Source organism: Accipiter gentilis, unplaced genomic scaffold (assembly GCF_929443795.1).
Source record: "Accipiter gentilis unplaced genomic scaffold, bAccGen1.1, whole genome shotgun sequence".
Lineage (NCBI taxonomy): Eukaryota > Metazoa > Chordata > Aves > Accipitriformes > Accipitridae > Astur > Astur gentilis.
The window spans coordinates 1-12,825 of NW_026061075.1; the positions used below are offsets into that span (position 1 = coordinate 1).

Below are 12,825 nucleotides of genomic sequence, written 5' to 3' on the forward strand. Positions count from 1 at the left end.
GTCACCTGCAAAACAAGGAGCCTCAAGGAAGCCGACTTTGCCCTGGTGCTTTTAAGCTGGCACACTGCCGTGGGGAGAAGAGAAAGCCGGGGGGGTTCTTATCTATCTATCGATCTATCAATCTATCATCTATCTATCCCTGCTGGGAGGGAATGAAGATGAGGGAGCCAGGCTCTTCTCAAGAGTGCCCAGTGAGAGCACCAGTGGCAACAGGCACAAATTAAAACACATGATATGCTCCAGCTGCACATGAGAAAACAACTTTTTCCTCTCGACGTGGTCAAACGCTGGCACAGGTTGCCCAGGGAGTTTGCAGAGTCTCTGACCTTGGTGATGTTCAAAACCCAAGGGCACATTGTCCCGGGCAACCTGCTCTAGGTGAGCCTGCTTGAGCAGGAGGGTTGGACCAGAGGAACTCTACAGGTCCCTTCCAACCTCCACCCTCCTGTGTGAGTCCGTGCTTTGGTTTCACTCCTAAAACACCTGAACTCAGCCCTGATGCCTGCGGGAAAGGATGCTGGGACAAGGCAAGATCCCAGACTCCTCCCCGAGGACTCATCACAAAACCCCATCTACCTACTCCAGAATATCGTATGGCAGACACACTCAGAAGAGAGAAAAGATCCTTTTATTGCAAACATCAACTGCGGCGGGGGGCGGGCCTGGGAGTCACAGGGCTTCAGCCAGTAACAGGGAAACGGCACCTACAACGACAGAGTCAGAGAGCACTGATAAACCCATGAAGGCAGGAATAGGCATGACTCGCTTCCCCTTTCTTTAGGGAACACCGTTGACGAGGAATTGTTCATAGCCCAGAAGAGAGAGCTATGGCTGGCATCAACCAGGGCACGGCTCTGGCGCCTTATGCCCACGGGAAATGCCCTTAGAGACCTGCATGCATGCACAGATGCACAGGGCCCCTGTGCCACGCAGCAGGGCTCGATGGGGAGCCCCTGGGGAGCGGCCATGGAGTTATTTCCAAGCCCCGCGCAGCACCGTCCCTTGCCAGCAGGTCGGACTGACTTGCAGCAGCGCTGAGAGTTGGGAAAGATGGGCAGCAGAGCCTGGTACACACCTGGGCTTCCTGAACTGCTGGACCTTCCTGCATCTTTTCACCGGTCCGTCCCCAAAAACGTTTTCTCTCTTCCTCCTCCTCTTTTCTGCGTGTCTGTCACTCTTCTCTCCCCAGACCTGTTTTCTCTTTCGTTTTTTCTTTTTCTCCTTGTCCTGGGGAGAGCCTGCAAACCTTTTCATCCCACAGCGGTATGAGGTAGGGAAAGGCACGACCCACTGGAGTCGGTTCTGATTTTAACCAAAGCGAGCTCGTTTTACCATCTTTCCTCTGACAGGTTTGCCAGCTCTTCTGGGCGCACCAGGGGCTCTGCCGCGCTCTCAGGGGTGGTTGGAGCCAAAGCAACGGGTGCCTACAACAGAAATTAATTAGAATTAGAATTCTAATTAGAATTAGAATTCTAACTTAGAATTCTTCAGAGCTCTTTTCTTTCATCATTTCATGCGCTTATAAGCGACTGTAATGCCACCTGCACGTGCTTTGCAGACAGTCTATTTATCACAGGCAATCCAAAAGCACCTGTACCATTGCTTTAATAAACTGCGCTGCTCATTTATCTAGTCGTGATAGTTCGTTTGTGCAACCAAACTCCCTAAGTCTGGTCATTCTCGTGCATTGAACACAGCTAAGCCGAGAGTACAGTGCGCTATTAAGGGCATCCCTCATTGTGATAGCTCAGCATATTGAACGCGACCGCCCTTAGAGCGTCAAATTGGACATCGCTCAGAAAGAAATTAAACCTAGCCGTCCCCAGGCCCTCTGACATCTGAGGATAAGCTGGAACGCAAGGCAGTTTATTTTCTGCCAAACTTCTGGACTCAGTAAAGCCACACAGCCCGCGGGGCCGGCACCCCAAAGGCCTTCCTCCCAAGGATGCTGGGCCGAGGGGCGGCAGGCAGCGCTGCGCACAGGGGGCCCCCTCACCCCCCACCCTGTGTCACAGTGCCACCACCCGGCAACGCAGCAGTCACAATGCCCCGGGGCACTATAAAAGGGGCAGCCTCCCCTGTCCCACTGCCAGTCTGCCTGGCAGGCGGCCCAGAGACATCCCAGAGGAAGTCCGTGAGGAGCCGCTGGAATTCCTTGCCCAGTGCTGAGGGAGGAAGACCAGAAGCTGGACCAGGCTGCTGGAGACGAGAAGAACCACCAAGCCCTGGAGGTGCCCGAGGCCATCAGGCTTGTTTGGATGGGGAGCTGTGGCAAGACCAAGGGAATGTCTTCTTGAGGAGCACTGCAGAGCTCGCCGTCCTCACTCCCTGCGGAACCAGTGGCAGCAGCCGTAAGAAGTGGGATGCAGAGATGTTGCCAGGGCTCCCAGTGCTTTGGAGCACCCGCTGGTGGGCCGAAGGCGTGGGAAGGATTATTGCCCCCAAAGCCGATCAGGCTGGGGGCACTTGGCTGCTCTCGGAAGCCCCAAGATGGCTCCAGGTTCAGGGAGAACAGGGCTTGGGCATCCTTTGGGGGGCCTATCCGGCCTGCAGGACCAGGAGGCAGGTCTTGCTCACACGTGCTCAGGGAATAGCCAATCGCCAGCTCTGGGGTCAGGAAGGAATTTTCCCCTGGCGCAGATTGGCACTGGGCCCCGGGGGTTTATTGCCTTCCTCTGCAGCACTGAGCAGGACCCCTTGTCAGGCCTCCTCCGGTCGATTTTGGCTAGGTTACTGCCTGCTGCTCATGCAAGACCTCAGGTAGCAGAACCAGACTCCTAAAAGGAAAATACCCTTGAGGTTTTCTCTTTTTTGGAGGAAGCTCGCCCCTTTGGGATCCACCCGTGACTCCTCCCAGGCATCTCCCAGAGCCTTTTGGCCTTTTCATAGTTATCTTTTCTTAGGATCTTAGGTCCGTAAAGTAGAGGCCAAAAGATTCTGGGAGATGACTGGGAGGAGTCAAAGGTGGATCCCAGAGGAAAGAGCTTCGTCCAAAGGAGAAAAATCATCTGGAGTAGCCTCATTAGACAAGTCTGGGGCTGCTACCTGGGATCTCCGGTCCTTATAAGAAAAGGCCAAAAGACTCTAGGAGACATCTGGAAGGAATCACAGGGGATCCCGGAGGGCAGAGGTTCCTCCAAAAAAGAAAAAAACCTCAACGGTAGCTTCCTTGGAGGAGTCTGGGGCTTCTACCTGACCCCTTAGGTAGGTAAAGCAGAAGACAGAAGACTGTGGGAGATGCCTGGGAGGAGTCTCAGGTGGCTGTCGGAGTTGAGAGATTTCTCTACAGGAGAACAAAAATGTCTCGAGCTACTTACTTGGAGGAGTCTGGGGCAGGTAGCTGGGATCTCCGGTCCCGAACGCGGAGGTCAAAACATTCTGGGAGACGCCTGGGAGGAGTCTTGCGTCGATCCCGCAGAAGAGAGCTTCCTTCAAAAGAGAAGAATCATCTAGGGTAGCCTCACTGGACAAGTCTGGGGCTGCTACCTGGGATCTCTGGTCCTTATAAGAAAAGGCCAATAGACTCTAGGAGACATCTGGAAGGAATCACAGGAGATCCCGGAGGGCAGCGGTTCCTCCAAAAAAAGAAAAAAACCTCAACGGTAGCTTCCTTGGAGGAGTCTGGGGCTGCTGACACCTTAGGTAGTTAAAGCAGAGGACAGAAGACTCTGGGAGATGCCTGGGAGGAGTCTCAGGTGGCTGTCGGAGTTGAGAGATTTCTCTACAGGAGAACAAAAATGTCTTGAGCTACTTACTTGGAGGAGTCTGGGGCAGGTAGATGGGATCTCCGGTCCTGAACGCAGAGGTCAAAACATTCTGGGAGACGACTGGGAGGAGTCTTGCGTCGATCCCGCAGAAGAGAGCTTCCTGCAAAAGAGAAGAATCATCTTGGGTAGCCTCATTAGACAAGTCTGGGGCTGCTACCTGGGATCTCCGGTCCTTATAAGAAAAGGCCAGAAGACTCTAGGAGACGTCTGGAAGGAATCACAGGGGATCGCGGAGGGCAGCGGTTCCTCCAAAAAAAGAAAAAAACCTCAACGGTAGCTTCCTTGGAGGAGTCTGGGGCTGCTGACACCTTAGGTGGTTAAAGCAGAGGACAGAAGACTCTGGGAGATGCCTGGGAGGAGTCTCAGGTGGCTGTCGGAGTTGAGAGATTTCTCTACAGGAGAACAAAAATGTCTCGAGCTACTTACTTGGAGGAGTCTGGGGCAGGTAGATGGGATCTCCAGTCCTGAACGCAGAGGTCAAAACATTCTGGGAGACGCCTGGGAGGAGTCTTGCGTTGATCCCGCAGAAGAGAGCTTCCTGCAAAAGAGAAGAATCATCTAGGGTAGCCTCATTAGACAAGTCTGGGGCTGCTACCTGGGATCTCCGGTCCTTATAAGAAAAGGCCAAAAGACTCTAGGAGACGTCTGGAAGGAATCACAGGGGATCGCGGAGGGCAGCGGTTCCTCCAAAAAAGAAAAAAACCTCAACGGTAGCTTCCTTGGAGGAGTCTGGGGCTTCTACCTGACCCCGTAGGTAGGTAAAGCAGAGGACAGAAGACTCTGGGAGATGCCTGGGAGGAGTCTCAGGTGGCTGTCAGAGTTGAGAGATTTCTCTACAGGAGAACAAAAATGTCTCGAGCTACTTACTTGGGGGAGCCTGGGGCAGGTAGCTGGGATCTCCGGTCCCGAACGCGGAGGTCAAAACATTCTGGGAGACGCCTGGGAGGAGTCTTGCGTCGATCCCGCAGAAGAGAGCTTCCTTCAAAAGAGAAGAATCATCTAGGGTAGCCTCACTGGACAAGTCTGGGGCTGCTACCTGGGATCTCTGGTCCTTATAAGAAAAGGCCAATAGACTCTAGGAGACATCTGGAAGGAATCACAGGAGATCCCGGAGGGCAGTGGTTCCTCCAAAAAAAGAAAAAAACCTCAACGGTAGCTTCCTTGGAGGAGTCTGGGACTGCTGACACCTTAGGTAGGTAAAGCAGAGGACAGAAGACTCTGGGAGATGCCTGGGAGGAGTCTCAGGTGGCTGTCGGAGTTGAGAGATTTCTCTACAGGAGAACAAAAATGTCTCGAGCTACTTACTTGGAGGAGTCTGGGGCAGGTAGATGGGATCTCCGGTCCTGAACGCAGAGGTCAAAACATTCTGGGAGACGCCTGGGAGGAGTCTTGCGTTGATCCCGCAGAAAAGAGCTTCCTGCAAAAGAGAAGAATCATCTAGGGTAGCCTCATTAGACAAGTCTGGGGCTGCTACCTGGGATCTCCGGTCCTTATAAGAAAAGGCCAGAAGACTCTAGGAGACGTCTGGAAGGAATCACAGGGGATCGCGGAGGGCAGCGGTTCCTCCAAAAAAGAAAAAAACCTCAACGGTAGCTTCCTTGGAGGAGTCTGGGGCTTCTACCTGACCCCTTAGGTAGGTAAAGCAGAAGACAGAAGACTGTGGGAGATGCCTGGGAGGAGTCTCAGGTGGCTGTCAGAGTTGAGAGATTTCTCTACAGGAGAACAAAAATGTCTCGAGCTACTTACTTGGAGGAGTCTGGGGCAGGTAGCTGGGATCTCCGGTCCCGAACGCGGAGGTCAAAACATTCTGGGAGACGCCTGGGAGGAGTCTTGCATCGATCCCACAGAAGAGAGCTTCCTGCAAAAGAGAAGAATCATCTTGGGTAGCCTCATTAGACAAGTCTGGGGCTGCTACCTGGGATCTCCGGTCCTTATAAGAAAAGGCCAAAAGACTCTAGGAGACATCTGGAAGGAATCACAGGGGATCCCGGAGGGCAGCGGTTCCTCCAAAAAAGAAAAAAACCTCAACGGTAGCTTCCTTGGAGGAGTCTGGGGCTTCTACCTGACCCCTTAGGTAGGTAAAGCAGAAGACAGAAGACTGTGGGAGATGCCTGGGAGGAGTCTCAGGTGGCTGTCAGAGTTGAGAGATTTCTCTACAGGACAACAAAAATGTCTCGAGCTACTTACTTGGGGGAGCCTGGGGCAGGTAGCTGGGATCTCCGGTCCCGAACGCGGAGGTCAAAACATTCTGGGAGACGCCTGGGAGGAGTCTTGCATCGATCCCGCAGAAGAGAGCTGCCTGCAAAAGAGAAGAATCATCTAGGGTAGCCTCACTGGACAAGTCTGGGGCTGCTACCTGGGATCTCCGGTCCTTATAAGAAAAGGCCAAAGGACTCTAGGAGACGTCTGGAAGGAATCACAGGGGATCCCGGAGGGCAGCGGTTCCTCCAAAAAAGAAAAAAACCTCAACGGTAGCTTCCTTGGAGGAGTCTGGGGCTTCTACCTGACCCCTTAGGTAGGTAAAGCAGAGGACAGAAGACTCTGGGAGATGCCTGGGAGGAGTCTCAGGTGGCTGTCGGAGTTGAGAGATTTCTCTACAGGAGAACAAAAATGTCTCGAGCTACTTACTTGGAGGAGTCTGGGGCAGGTAGATGGGATCTCCGGTCCTGAACGCAGAGGTCAAAACATTCTGGGAGACGCCTGGGAGGAGTCTTGCGTTGATCCCGCAGAAAAGAGCTTCCTGCAAAAGAGAAGAATCATCTTGGGTAGCCTCATTAGACAAGTCTGGGGCTGCTACCTGGGATCTCCGGTCCTTATAAGAAAAGGCCAGAAGACTCTAGGAGACGTCTGGAAGGAATCACAGGGGATCCCGGAGGGCAGCGGTTCCTCCAAAAAAGAAAAAAACCTCAACGGTAGCTTCCTTGGAGGAGTCTGGGGCTTCTACCTGACCCCTTAGGTAGGTAAAGCAGAAGACAGAAGACTGTGGGAGATGCCTGGGAGGAGTCTCAGGTGGCTGTCAGAGTTGAGAGATTTCTCTACAGGAGAACAAAAATGTCTCGAGCTACTTACTTGGGGGAGCCTGGGGCAGGTAGATGGGATCTCCGGTCCTGAACGCGGAGGTCAAAACATTCTGGGAGACGCCTGGGAGGAGTCTTGCATCGATCCCGCAGAAGAGAGCTGCCTGCAAAAGAGAAGAATCATCTAGGGTAGCCTCACTGGACAAGTCTGGGGCTGCTACCTGGGATCTCTGGTCCTTATAAGAAAAGGCCAATAGACTCTAGGAGACATCTGGAAGGAATCACAGGAGATCCCGGAGGGCAGCGGTTCCTCCAAAAAAAGAAAAAAACCTCAACGGTAGCTTCCTTGGAGGAGTCTGGGGCTGCTGACACCTTAGGTAGTTAAAGCAGAGGACAGAAGACTCTGGGAGATGCCTGGGAGGAGTCTCAGGTGGCTGTCGGAGTTGAGAGATTTCTCTACAGGAGAACAAAAATGTCTCGAGCTACTTACTTGGAGGAGTCTGGGGCAGGTAGATGGGATCTCCGGTCCTGAACGCAGAGGTCAAAACATTCTGGGAGACGACTGGGAGGAGTCTTGCGTTGATCCCGCAGAAAAGAGCTTTCTGCAAAAGAGAACAATCATCTTGGGTAGCCTCATTAGACAAGTCTGGGGCTGCTACCTGGGATCTCCGGTCCTTATAAGAAAAGGCCAGAAGACTCTAGGAGACGTCTGGAAGGAATCACAGGGGATCGCGGAGGGCAGCGGCTCCTCCAAAAAAGAAAAAAACCTCAACGGTAGCTTTCTTGGAGGAGTCTGGGGCTTCTACCTGACCCCTTAGGTAGGTAAAGCATAAGACAGAAGACTGTGGGAGATGCCTGGGAGGAGTCTCAGGTGGCTGTCAGAGTTGAGAGATTTCTCTACAGGAGAACAAAAATGTCTCGAGCTACTTACTTGGAGGAGTCTGGGGAAGGTAGCTGGGATCTCCGGTCCCGAACGCGGAGGTCAAAACATTCTGGGAGACGCCTGGGAGGAGTCTTGCATCGATCCCGCAGAAGAGAGCTGCCTGCAAAAGAGAAGAATCATCTTGGGTAGCCTCATTAGACAAGTCTGGGGCTGCTACCTGGGATCTCCAGTCCTTATAAGAAAAGGCCAAAAGACTCTAGGAGACGTCTGGAAGGAATCACAGGGGATCCCGGAGGGCAGCGGTTCCTCCAAAAAAGAAAAAAACCTCAACGGTAGCTTCCTTGGAGGAGTCTGGGGCTTCTACCTGACCCCTTAGGTAGGTAAAGCAGAGGACAGAAGACTCTGGGAGATGCCTGGGAGGAGTCTCAGGTGGCTGTCGGAGTTGAGAGATTTCTCTACAGGACAACAAAAATGTCTCGAGCTACTTACTTGGAGGAGTCTGGGGCAGGTAGATGGGATCTCCGGTCCTGAACGCAGAGGTCAAAACATTCTGGGAGACGCCTGGGAGGAGTCTTGCGTTGATCCCGCAGAAGAGAGCTTCCTGCAAAAGAGAAGAATCATCTTGGGTAGCCTCATTAGACAAGTCTGGGGCTGCTACCTGGGATCTCCGGTCCTTATAAGAAAAGGCCAGAAGACTCTAGGAGACGTCTGGAAGGAATCACAGGGGATCGCGGAGGGCAGCGGTTCCTCCAAAAAAGAAAAAAACCTCAACGGTAGCTTCCTTGGAGGAGTCTGGGGCTTCTACCTGACCCCTTAGGTAGGTAAAGCAGAAGACAGAAGACTGTGGGAGATGCCTGGGAGGAGTCTCAGGTGGCTGTCAGAGTTGAGAGATTTCACTACAGGAGAACAAAAATGTCTCGAGCTACTTACTTGGGGGAGCCTGGGGCAGGTAGCTGGGATCTCCGGTCCCGAACGCGGAGGTCAAAACATTCTGGGAGACGCCTGGGAGGAGTATTGCATCGATCCCGCAGAAGAGAGCTTCCTTCAAAAGAGAAGAATCATCTTGGGTAGCCTCATTAGACAAGTCTGGGGCTGCTACCTGGGATCTCCGGTCCTTATAAGAAAAGGCCAAAAGACTCTAGGAGACGTCTGGAAGGAATCACAGGGGATCCCGGAGGGCAGCGGTTCCTCCAAAAAAGAAAAAAACCTCAACGGTAGCTTCCTTGGAGGAGTCTGGGGCTTCTACCTGACCCCTTAGGTAGGTAAAGCAGAGGACAGAAGACTCTGGGAGATGCCTGGGAGGAGTCTCAGGTGGCTGTCAGAGTTGAGAGATTTCTCTACAGGACAACAAAAATGTCTCGAGCTACTTACTTGGAGGAATATGGGGCAGGTAGCTGGGATCTCCGGGCCCAAACGCGGAGGTCAAAACATTCTGGGAGACGCCTGGGAGGAGTCTTGCGTCGATCCCGCAGAAGAGAGCTTCCTTCAAAAGAGAAGAATCATCTAGGGTAGCCTCACTGGACAAGTCTGGGGCTGCTACCTGGGATCTCTGGTCCTTATAAGAAAAGGCCAATAGACTCTAGGAGACATCTGGAAGGAATCACAGGAGATCCCGGAGGGCAGCGGTTCCTCCAAAAAAAGAAAAAAACCTCAACGGTAGCTTCCTTGGAGGAGTCTGGGGCTTCTACCTGACCCCTTAGGTAGGTAAAGCAGAGGACAGAAGACTCTGGGAGATGCCTGGGAGGAGTCTCAGGTGGCTGTCGGAGTTGAGAGATTTCTCTACAGGACAACAAAAATGTCTCGAGCTACTTACTTGGAGGAGTCTGGGGCAGGTAGATGGGATCTCCGGTCCTGAACGCAGAGGTCAAAACATTCTGGGAGACGCCTGGGAGGAGTCTTGCGTTGATCCCGCAGAAAAGAGCTTCCTGCAAAAGAGAAGAATCATCTTGGGTAGCCTCATTAGACAAGTCTGGGGCTGCTACCTGGGATCTCCGGTCCTTATAAGAAAAGGCCAGAAGACTCTAGGAGACGTCTGGAAGGAATCACAGGGGATCGCGGAGGGCAGCGGCTCCTCCAAAAAAGAAAAAAACCTCAACGGTAGCTTCCTTGGAGGAGTCTGGGGCTTCTACCTGACCCCTTAGGTAGGTAAAGCAGAAGACAGAAGACTGTGGGAGATGCCTGGGAGGAGTCTCAGGTGGCTGTCAGAGTTGAGAGATTTCTCTACAGGAGAACAAAAATGTCTCGAGCTACTTACTTGGAGGAGTCTGGGGAAGGTAGCTGGGATCTCCGGTCCCGAACGCGGAGGTCAAAACATTCTGGGAGACGCCTGGGAGGAGTCTTGCATCGATCCCGCAGAAGAGAGCTGCCTGCAAAAGAGAAGAATCATCTTGGGTAGCCTCATTAGACAAGTCTGGGGCTGCTACCTGGGATCTCCGGTCCTTATAAGAAAAGGCCAAAAGACTCTAGGAGACATCTGGAAGGAATCACAGGAGATCCCGGAGGGCAGCGGTTCCTCCAAAAAAAGAAAAAAACCTCAACGGTAGCTTCCTTGGAGGAGTCTGGGGCTGCTGACACCTTAGGTAGTTAAAGCAGAGGACAGAAGACTCTGGGAGATGCCTGGGAGGAGTCTCAGGTGGCTGTCGGAGTTGAGAGATTTCTCTACAGGACAACAAAAATGTCTCGAGCTACTTACTTGGAGGAGTCTGGGGCAGGTAGATGGGATCTCCGGTCCTGAACGCAGAGGTCAAAACATTCTGGGAGACGCCTGGGAGGAGTCTTGCGTTGATCCCGCAGAAGAGAGCTTCCTGCAAAAGAGAAGAATTATCTAGGGTAGCCTCACTGGACAAGTCTGGGGCTGCTACCTGGGATCTCTGGTCCTTATAAGAAAAGGCCAAAAGACTCTAGGAGACATCTGGAAGGAATCACAGGAGATCCCGGAGGGCAGCGGTTCCTCCAAAAAAAGAAAAAAACCTCAACGGTAGCTTCCTTGGAGGAGTCTGGGGCTTCTGACACCTTAGGTAGTTAAAGCAGAGGACAGAAGACTCTGGGAGATGCCTGGGAGGAGTCTCAGGTGGCTGTCAGAGCTGAGAGATTTCTCTACAGGAGAACAAAAATGTCTCGAGCTACTTACTTGGAGGAGTCTGGGGCAGGTAGCTGGGATCTACGGTCCTGAACGCGGAGGTCAAAACATTCTGGGAGACGCCTGGGAGGAGTCTTGCATCGATCCCGCAGAAGAGAGCTTCCTGCAAAAGAGAAGAATCATCTTGGGTAGCCTCATTAGACAAGTCTGGGGCTGCTACCTGGGATCTCCGGTCCTTATAAGAAAAGGCCAAAAGACTCTAGGAGACGTCTGGAAGGAATCACAGGGGATCCCGGAGGGCAGCGGTTCCTCCAAAAAAGAAAAAAACCTCAACGGTAGCTTCCTTGGAGGAGTCTGGGGCTTCTACCTGACCCCTTAGGTAGGTAAAGCAGAAGACAGAAGACTCTGGGAGATGCCTGGGAGGAGTCTCAGGTGGCTGTCAGAGTTGAGAGATTTCTCTACAGGAGAACAAAAATGTCTCGAGCTACTTACTTGGAGGAGCCTGGGGCAGGTAGCTGGGATCTCCGGTCCCGAACGCGGAGGTCAAAACATTCTGGGAGACGCCTGGGAGCAGTCTTGAGTTGATCCCGCAGAAGAGAGCTTCCTGCAAAAGAGAAGAATCATCTTGGGTAGCCTCATTAGACAAGTCTGGGGCTGCTACCTGGGATCTCCGGTCCTTATAAGAAAAGCCTCTCTCCCCCCCCGCCATACGGATGCCTATTGCGTGAGATTCGAACACTCGGCTGTACTGAGTCCTTCCCCGGGAAACTTAGAATTTTTCAGAGCTCTTTTCTTTCATCATTTCATGCACTTGTAGGCGACTGTATTGCCACCTGCACATGCTTTGCAGACAGTCTATTTCTCATGGGCAATCCAAAAGCACCTGTACCGTTGCTCTAATAAACTGCGCTGCTCATTCATCTAGTCGTGATAGTTTGTTTGCGCGTGACAGAAATGTCAGAGTCAGCAGGTGGCAAGGGACACCCTGGAGTAGCAGGCAACTCTTTGGCAAAATGCAGCCTTAGCCCTACAGAGAAGATCCCTTTGGCTGGTTTGCATTAGCCCTTTCTTCCAAAGGCCTCACTTTGGAACACAGGATTCACATTGGTGTGTGACACTCAGTTTGTTTCTGGCAGCTCAACAAACACAGGGATACCGTGTCTTGTCTAGGAGGGTAGCTCCTACACCACGCTGAGCCTCAACATATTTAACATCGTCGGGATGGAGCCCCAGGAGCCGCGGAAGAATGCGGGATGGACCTGCCACCATCCCCGTTTGCCACGGCAGAGCAGCCGAGGAAGAGGCAGGCGCAGAGCTCCTTGCCAATGCCACCCAGCAAGCGCAGGGCTCTGGCAAACGAAATGGGGGTGTGAGGGGGGATCAGACGGGGGTGAGATGGAGATGGGGGGAGTGGGGGGTGGGAGGGGAGGGGGGTGGATTGGTTGGGGGGGTTTGAGGGGGTGGGTGGGAGGCGGGTGGGGGATAGGGTGGGTTTAGAGCAGCTTTGGTGGGACCTTTTCTTTTGTCTTTCCCATTAAAAGCTCTTTCTCCAGAACCGCTCTATGCCTGTGTGGGACGGGGAGGGAGCACGGGGGGCACTGGGAAACAGCCCCCAAGAGGTGCAAAAGCCCCGCCGAGCCCCAGATCCGAGCCAGCAAGCCCCGAGGGGAACCCAGCCACCCCCAGACCTGAGTCACCACCAGCGCGGCAGGTGATGGTGGGGGGGGGGACGGGAACGGGAACAACTCCCCTCTCCCCTTCCCCAGGGGAAGCAGCCCTTTGGTGGGGAAGCCAGGACAGACAGGTCCTGCAGGACTCACGGAAACGGCCCCACGCAGAAAGCAGCACAGAGCCCCTGCGACAACGACAGACCTTGGGGGCCGGAGCGGGGGGACACGGGCACTCACAACAGCAAGGGCTGCAAGGCCTTCGTCTTGAACACCACCAGCGTCCCCTCCAGCGGGGACAGGGCTCGCTGCAAAGCCCTTCAAAGCCTCAAGACCATCACGGCCTTCCTCGCGTCCCAGCGCACTCAGCCCCCGAGAGCCCAGCTCTGCCTCACTGACACAGCAAAATAAC

The 12,825-nt window shown here is 53.4% G+C and overlaps 1 long non-coding RNA gene across 3 annotated transcripts; it reads right to left on the reverse strand.

Moving 5' to 3' along the window:
• Nucleotides 1-624: 624 nt before the first annotated feature.
• Nucleotides 625-10,030, reverse strand: LOC126037379 (uncharacterized). 3 transcript variants are annotated; one of them, XR_007505672.1, is made up of 6 exons: nt 9,922-10,030; nt 9,481-9,592; nt 6,396-6,507; nt 5,073-5,184; nt 1,076-1,424; nt 625-704 (listed from the first exon to the last, which is right to left on the reverse strand). It is a non-coding gene; the product is annotated as an uncharacterized LOC126037379 (long non-coding RNA). The 3 variants fall into 3 exon arrangements; XR_007505674.1 differs by lacking the exon at nt 6,396-6,507; XR_007505673.1 differs by lacking the exons at nt 625-704; nt 1,076-1,424 and adding an exon at nt 4,655-4,746.
• Between the last annotated feature and the right edge of the window lie 2,795 nt (nt 10,031-12,825).